The sequence below is a fragment of the Lissotriton helveticus genome, chromosome 3_2 (assembly GCF_964261635.1).
Source record: "Lissotriton helveticus chromosome 3_2, aLisHel1.1, whole genome shotgun sequence".
Lineage (NCBI taxonomy): Eukaryota > Metazoa > Chordata > Amphibia > Caudata > Salamandridae > Lissotriton > Lissotriton helveticus.
The window spans coordinates 502606982-502616527 of NC_136062.1; positions in this window are offsets into that span (position 1 = coordinate 502606982).

Sequence of the window (9546 nt, forward strand, 5' to 3'; positions counted from 1 at the left end):
AATCCTGATAATAAAACATTGAGAAATAAGACGTAAAGGATAATAAAATAAATGTGCCATCTGCAAAGAAAGTATATAAAATCAAAGGTCCATCGAATGTGAATGCTAAAGGTTTGTCACCGAATGGATGATTTCACGATCTACTAATATATAATTTTTAGGACAAGACTATAACTCAAATCAAATACAACTCAGCATTTACAAGTCCACAAAGAAAAACATTCAAAAACGTAATACCTTTGAGAGACTCTTTAGGAAAATAAAACATTGATTTTTCAATAATAAGGGAAGCTAAAAGGGGATCATCAGGAAGCCCTCCCAAATACAGGTCCTTTCATAAACAAATGGCTCATATATAAATCCAAGTGATAAATATTTGTGAAAGTCCATTCAAAGAAAGAAAGTGTTCCTATGTTCCTTATAGTTATAATTATGACATTTGTTAGTATCACTCCAATCAGAAATAAACAGGACATCAATGGTTCAGGACATAAGACCATCCACAGGGCACAAAGTATCTTTAGGCCAACATCGGGCAGATCCCAATCAAATGGAAGATAAAAATAAATGAGAAGTACAGAGATACATGATTAACGCACACCACCACACATATATACGATAAGGATCACTGACAGAATATCGGAACTAAAATATCGTGTGGGCAGAATATTGTGGCATAAATATCAAGGCGCAAAATATCAAGAAGGTAAGTGAAAGAATTTAAGTTTGGATTTACTTTTCTTAATTCATCATCTATGTACCTTGAAGATATATACTCTAGATACATATATGTAAAGTTAGTTATGGTAAAGCATTACCTACTTATAGAAACTCACCTTTTCCATGTTCTTGACATGATATTATCACCCATTATACTTTGGTGCAGATATTCTCTCTAAACACGATGCGATAAGTTACCCCCACCCGTACAATATAAGTAAATCCCGTTTTACTTAGAAGTTCCAGAATCATCTCGGTAAATGAAGCCAGTTACATCTATATATCTATATATCCATTCACTGAAAGAAATATAGATTAGAGGGCCGTTATAGTTAGGCTCAGATTTCTCCTGTACAATACAACTGAAATTTAGCAGTTATAGTTACCTGATCTAACTATAACTTACACCCCAGAAATGCTCTGCTTATGACCTCACATATTACAACAGTCAGGACATAGTGACATCACTGATGACATCTAAAATGACATCACTGATGACATAACTAGTGAGTGTAAGTATTTTCTAAGAGTTTATGATTGTTTAACAGATATACTAACCTACTGAAAAGTTTAAATTAGTATACTATGGCCACAAGTATTGAGTGATACTATTTGTAACATATATTATTTCTCTGTGAGACTGTATGGATCCTTGTGTGTATGAGTGTGTGAGTAGATGTATGGGTGTACAAGTGGGTGTGTGAGTAGCTGTGTGGGTGAGTAAGTTGCTCTGTGAGTTGCTTTATTGGTGAGTGAGTGGGTGGGTCAGTGGGTGGGTCAGTGGCTGTATGGGTGAGTAAGTGGCGGGGTGAGTTGTACTATTGGTGGGTAAGTGGTCATATAGTGACTGCATATGTGAGTAAATGGATGTCTGAATGGCTGTATAAGTTAGTGACTGGGTTTGGAAGTATGCTGGATAGCTGTATTGGTGAGTGAATGGCTGTTTGAGTCAGTTTTTGGTTAAGTGAGTTGGTGTGTGATTGGCTGTTTTGGATATTGAGTGTAGGTGTGAATGGCTGTATGGGTGAGTGAGCAGATGTATGGCAGCTTGTATCGATTTGTAAATGGATATGTAAGTGGGTGTGTGAGTTACTTGTATGTGTGAGTGTGTGTCTGTGTTCAGAAGCTGTATTGGTGAGTGAGTGTGTAGGTAAATAGGTTATTGTGTGAGTAGCTGTATGGTTGAGTATGTGGCAACGTGCCTGGTCATATGAGTGAAGGACTGGTTACATGAGTAGCTGTATGGGTGAGTGAATGGTTTTGTGAGTGGCTGTACAGTTGAGCGAGTGTGTTAGTGGCTTTATGGAGGATTGAGTGGGTATGTGAATACTGGTAAGGGTCTGTAAATGAGTATTTGAATGGTTGTGCGGATATGTGAGTAGCATACAAGAGGTTGTATTGGGGTGTGAGTGGGTGTATGAGTGAGTGGTTATATGGATTATGTTATCAGTGATGTCATTTGAGATGTCATCATGTCACTGACCAGGTCATGAGTGAACTAATATGTGAGTTCATTAGCAGTGCATTGCAGGTGCATTAGTTATAGTTAGCTCAAGTAAGTATAACTGCTGAATTTTATGGTTTTGCAATATTGAAATCTGAGCCTAACTATAATGTCCCTATAACCTTTGATTTTTTAACTAAATTTCTATGGTTTTTTAAATTCTATTTCCTAACTATAACGTCACTGTAAGCTTTGGTTTTTTAAGTGAATTTGTAAGGTTTTTCAAATCCTATTTCCTATCTACAAGATTCCTGTAAACGTTGGTGTTTTAAGTGAATGTCAATGGGTGTTGCACTAGTAGTCATGTTTGCAGAGTTGTGTAGAAAGGGTGCAGGGAATCCAACCAGCTTTCAGCAAACCTGCTGTATAGGACTCACTGAAGGTTACAGGAAAGCTTCTTAGCCCCCAAGATCCCTCAGCATTCAATAGGACTTCAGTCCCCAATCAGTAGTGTAATAAAAGGCACATTTGCATAGTGGTGGAAAAAGGAGGCGGGGCCTCCAACCAGCTCTCAATGATCCTGCTGTGCGGAACTTACTACAGATAATAAATAGCATGGTTTGTTTGACCCCAAGTACCCTCAGAAGGCAAGGCAACTTTATCCCCCAACCAGTAGTGTACCAGAAGCAATAGCCGGTCCTCGGGGGAGTGCTATGGGGCGGTGGGTACGGGGTGGGGGAGGGTTAGGATGGGGCTAGTAAATTCCAGCATACGGCTGAACGGAGTTAAGTAAACAAATACATAAATAAATAAAACTATTTACATTGCGCACTCAGCATCACTGAGTTTTTCGATGATTTTAATTGGGCTATATTAAAAAGAAAATTTTAGAAAGTAAATATATATTAAAAGTTTTGTGGGATTTAAGCGTATTATTTACAGAACTTTTTTTCTAATGTTTCTATAATCTCCTTTTCCTCTCTGAATCCAGGATGGTCTTCTGGTACGTACCTTTCAGTTGTGGTTTACAAACTATTTTAATTATGCACCTCAACCCTAAGCATGTTGTGTGTTTACCGTCTTGCTAATGTGCAATTAAAGAATTCACATGTGCAGGCGGGCTGCCCATTATTCTAATAGTCAGGGTCAGGTAGGGCTGCCTCATGTGCATATGGTGTTTGCACAAATTGTCAGAGAAAAATTATTGTGTCAAGAATATCGAGGACAAAAATACTGTGAAGGTAACTTTAAGCATATTTAACTCCACATATGAACACCTTGATGATACATATAAAATCTATCTATCTATCTATCTATCTATCTATCTATCTATCTATCTATCTATCTATCTATCTATCTATCTATCTATCTATCTATCTATCTATCTATCTATCTATCTATCTATCTATCTATCTATCTATCTATCTATCTATCTATCTATCTATCTATCTATCTATCTATCTATCTATCTATCTATCTATCTTTCTATCTATCTATCTATCTATCTATCTATCTATCTATCTATATATATATTCACTGAAAAAACCATAGGTTATAGACCATATATAGTTAGGAATTAGCATTTACAAAACCTTGAAAATTCACTGAAAAAACCATAGGTTATAGACCATATATAGTTAGGAATTAGCATTTACAAAACCTTATTTTACTCACACAAAACCATTGAAATTCCATATATAGTTAGTTGCACTAACTATATATCGCGCACCCGCACTCCACTGCTGATGATGTCACATATTACATCATTCATGACATGGTCAGTGACATCACTGATGACATCACTGATGACATCTCAAATGACATCACTGATGACATGACTGATAACAACATCCAGTGATTTTTTGTTTCTGTAAAGTTTAAATATGTCTTACATATTGAAGATTGAGTGGATGTGTAAGTGTCTGGACGAAGGATTTAGTAGGTGCATGACTAACTGTATGAGTGAGTGATTAAATGTGTCTCACTGAGTGCATGGGTTAGTCACTAAACTGTCTTAATTTGTGCATCATTATGTCTGTTGTTCTGTAAACTGCTGCATGTGTTGATCAGTAGCTGTATGAGTAACTATATGGGTTATTGATTGATTGCCCAAGTATTTGTATGGGAGACTGAGTGTGTGTGTGGCTGGCTGGGAGGTGTGTGACTCTGTGCAGATCAATGTGTACTTGTATCAATGATTGTATAAGAAGGTAAGTATGTGTTAGTATATGTTTGAAAATGTAAGGTGCTCTATGTTTAACAGTATAGACAAGAAAATGGAAGTGTCATTGATTCTTTACATGACTGACTAGGTGAGTGAGTAACTCCATGGATGAGTGGCAGACTGTGACTGTCTGTATAGGTGTATGAGTGCATATGATAGTGTTGTAAAGATGAGTGATTGTATGTATGAATGATTGTATGGGTGAATGAGTGAAGGTGTGTGTAGACGTAGGAATCAGTGAGTGCGTATGTAGTAACTAGTATTGGTGTGTCAATGGTTTCAAAAATTATACTCTGTATTTAACACTGGGTGAAACAGAGGTTATATTAAAATGTGAGGAGATGCATTGTATTGTCACATGAATGATATCATCAGTGATGTGGTCAATGATGTCAAATGAGATGTCATCAGTGATGTCATCAGTGATGTCATTTGAGATGTCATCAGTGATGTCATCAGTGATGTCACTGACCATGTCATGAATGATGTAATATGTGACATCATCAGCAGTGGATTGCGGGTGCGCGATATATAGTTAGTGCAACTAACTATATATGGAATTTCAATGGTTTTGTGTGAGTAAAATAAGGTTTTGTAAATGCTAATTCCTAACTATATATGGTCTATAACCTATGGTTTTTTCAGTGAATTTTCAAGGTTTTGTAAATGCTAATTCCTAACTATATATGGTCTATAACCTATGGTTTTTTCAGTGAATTTCATTGGTTTTTTAACAGCTAATATCTGTAGCTGTAAAATGTATTCTTCTTTAAATCCAAAAATATATTTTATATGTTTATGAATAATTTTTTTTTAAAATATTTTTTTTTCTTCGTTCCCGCTTCGCGAATCGGGAAGCTTCCCGTTAGCTGACCTTGATGCCGCGAAATAGACCGCGAGCCGGTAAACGTTTCTTTACCGCAACTGCCGCGTTAGAAAACAACATCGTGACGCCTCCCGTCCGCATGACGTTTCGCGTTGTCGCGTGATACGTCATATGACGTGCTACGTTAGCGAACTGGTACGCGAAGCGAGTCGCAAAGCGCAGGTTTCTGGAAGCAAACCGGGAGGCCCTGCAAAGCGCTTAACGTAAACACAGCAGGTCATGTGACTTGGTAATAACACTTTTCATTGTTTCATTTCACTTTTGGTTTCCTAATGATGTAAGACTAGGTCATATAATCTAAAATGAACACTTTTCATTGGTTGAGAACTCTGGTTTTTCCCAAATGATGAAAATCCCTCCTTCTTTCCTCACTCTGACTTTCATCATTGTGAGAGAAAGACCCTTTGTGATCACTGAGCAATGGCTTCTTTAGTAGCTTCAGCTGGTGCTTCCCCACCACCTCCACCACATCCAAGGAAGAGTGGACCACCTGCTCAAGTTATAATTCAACAAGAAGAGGAAGAAGAGGAACAGGACGACGAGCACGAAGAGAGGCAGTTTTTGCCTGAGCAGCCCAGGACGTCTCACCGGAAAGAAAACTTCATTTGGCAATTTTTTAAAATTCCCTACAGTGCTGCACAGTTTCGGAACGACCTAGATAATCTCCCTATTATGGCCAGAAGATCTGTTGTACCGGAAGTAACGGGACCAGAGGGCAGGGAGATGGTGCCAAATATACAAATGAAATTTGGTGAAGTAAAACACATCTGCGTATTTTGCGATGGATTCATTTCCTACGGAGAAAGAAGCATCACTCTGATCAACAGAGCTATTGACTATCATATACAAGTTTGTACGAAACGCCCAAAATAATAAATACTTCTTTTTTTGTTTTGTTGCTCCTGTTGAGCCCTTTACAATGAATCGTTTTCATTGCCCCCTCCAAGAAAAACCCCAAAAAATATAAAACTGTTCAGAAAAATTCAAAAAAAGTAAAAAAATGTTCCGAAAAATAATAAAAAAATATATATAACAACAAAAACAATAAAAAAAAAAGTTCTTTTCAGAACTAACTCCCCGTTATTAAAAAATTGGTACAATATTTGGAACTGTGCCAACCTCTATTTCTCTTAGTTCTCTTCCCAGTTCGCTCGCCGGTACGCGAACCGGAAGCGAACCAAAAACAGTAAGTATAAGGGAAGGAAACAGACACTTATGTTAAAAGAAAGACAGCTATAGGGGAGTAAACTAGAGATACTATTACCCGTAATCCACTGCTGATGATGTCACATATTACATCATTCATGAAATGCTCAGTGACATCATCAGCAGAGGATTGCGGGTTTTTTGGCAACGTGCCTTATCCACGGTTTAATAACGCTGCCTTTTGCTTTATATAAGTTTTCAAATTGTATGAAATATATACCAATAGGTCGTTATGAACCTTTAGGTAGTGCTTTTCTTCATGAGGTCTGGTCGCTTCCATACACATACAGATGTTTCAAAGATGATCAAGAAGTTTATCTGAATGGAGAGGAATGCACTGAGACGCCAGATCATTCACTAATGTGTAGGCACATACAGTTACACGGTTCATGCAACAAACACCAACCAAATATGGCTTGAGTGTTGCAAGGCACGCCAGTTCCTGCTATCATCCCCACGTTCAAGTTGTTGGAAAATGGTAGTTATTTGATGTTCAATAATGAAGATTGTTCTGGGTTAATTAAAAGTATTCCTTTTATCGTAACAGTAAGTGAACGGGTTATTTGCTGCAGAAATGTTCTATTTCCTCCCACACATGAACATAGGGAGTTTTCAATCTCGCCACAAATACCAACCTTGGGAGCAGATTTCAACGGCATGGCAAGAATAAGAGCTCTTTTGTCTGAGAGAGAGGTGGCCTTGAGTTCGGCCCGTGAAACTTTCGTGCTTCACATAGCGAACACCCGTACAGAGGTGCAGACCCTTTTCAATTCAGATTTGCCTTTCCATTTCAGCAAGATGGTTCGGACTATCTCTAACGCATCCTCCACAAAGGCCCTGGCGCACTTTTTTAAAGTTGTTACCAGTGGTCTCGTGACTTCATTTGAGAAAATCTTTGGAGTCATCCCTGCTTTCTTTCATTCGATTTTTTCCACTCTGCTTCGTGGATTGCCATTTTTACTTGCATTACCAGCGGACGCTCTTGTGCTTTTTTACATTTTTAAATATGGATGTCCCTCCTATGCAACCTCCCGCCCTGCAGCTGCTGACACTGTTCCGCAATCGCATGCTAGAATATTATGGCACAATGCCGTTGGCGATATTAAGCACGGCATATGGATTATCTTTTCGATTCTCCTACTTCACCTGTGTCCAGCCTGTATTTCACTGCCTGACCTGTGATTTCGATTGGGCCATTGATTTGTGTCTCTGCGGACCGGTTTCTCCTGACGTCGACTTTAATCAGCTGATGACTCCTATCATTACTCACGAGTTGGTTTGTCCTGGCGAAAGGATTATGGCTGTGGCATTGATGCATGGACTAATTGGTCCCTGGAATTTACTGGCGGCAACACAGTCTTTCTTGGAACAGAGCTTTCTTGAAAACCCACCGAGCTGTCCTCTGATGGTGATAGAGGATCCGGTGCTGGGAGAGCACGTATGTTCTTTTCCGCTTTTAAATTGGATGGCTGAACTGTTTTCGGATGAAGACGGTGACTTCCTATTGGAGGCTGTTGCAGCTTATTTTGCATACACAGTTATGTCATAGACCTTTTTCATGTTTGATATGCTGAGTACTAGCATTTCATTGACAATTCATTGACTTATTTGTCAAGTTTTTATTATTTACCTTGCCTATTGGCTTAAGACTGGATAAAGTACTTGGCTGTTTTATTTTTCTTTAGCATTAAATTTTCCTAGTTTTTAATGCTTTACCTTGCGGACCGTCCACATATAAACTTGCAATCTGCTCTCATGAGATGGCACTTCTATTATCTTATTCAGTTCGTTTCCGGATCATGGGGAGGTGTCATCTACGTCCTGGATATCTTTACACCGTGTTAAGTTAGCATGGGCTCATTACCGGTTTAAACGCCATTTTTCCTTTTTTGCAACTTCTGCACACGACACTTAGTTGTTGCTTTAGCTTTCAACCTAGTAGTTCATCGTGGTTTACATGAGAATAATATGTTATTGCTCTACTATCTGCTTTGCTTGTTAAACTATATCTGTACAGCGAGTGCTAAAGTTTCAAGAACAACACGATACAGAATTGTTATGAGGTCTGATCTCCACGACTTCATACTCATAACATAAGTGCAGCTTCTGCCAATTCTGGGCATGAGGCGGGTTTTATATTGCTTTGCCGAACACACATACACAACACTTGATGCGGTTCACATGAAGAGAGAGCTGGTGTATGCTGATGTGATTCCTTCAAATCTAAGACACTAAAGTATGGGCACGCCCTAAACCAACACAAAGAGACCTTCTTAGCAAATAATATAATATGTGTATTAGGGAGGGTGAGATATAAGCAGCCGCGGGCCGTGGAGGGAGTTACGGTGAGGCAGGGAGGCGGGGAGGGGGAGAAGCAGGGTGGAGCCCTCTCCACCCTGCCCCTCCCCCTCCCCGCCTCCCTGCCCCACCGTAACTCCCTCCACGGCCCGCGGCTGCTTATAAGTGTTGCTAACTCTTATTCATTTACAGCATGTTAACATACTGTCACCATTCGCTTTTTATGTTCTAGTAACTATGCTGGTAATTTTGCTACTGATAATATGTGTACTTGTATTATCTAAGATACTACGCCTGAGAAGACGGCATTAGTAAATAAACATTTCAAATACACATGTGTTCTTCTTAACTCCATGTTCTGGTTTCTAAGAAATATATAACGACCGACTGTTCATGAGTTCCACGTATCCTGAGGTACTATAAGTTCATATTCTGGATTGTCTAAACATTGAGAGTTTGTTATATCCAATGTGACACTGTACCTAGCTTGCTAAGGGGTTTTTGATTACTAAGGTGAGTTTTGGGACACCCTAATTCGCCTAGGTTCCAATCCTCTGTCCACAGTTCTGTGTGAGAACAGAAACCCTGCGACAGGGGCACCCCCGACCCTTGCTGGAGCTTCATCACACTTGCGATACAACTCCAGCAATGCGCCACCTTTACGGCACAGATACATCACGCATCTGTGCTGTTTTTGCCCCATGATGCGCCGCATTGTAAATGCAGCACACCATAGGTGACGGAACAGCGGCACAGAATGACTAACAC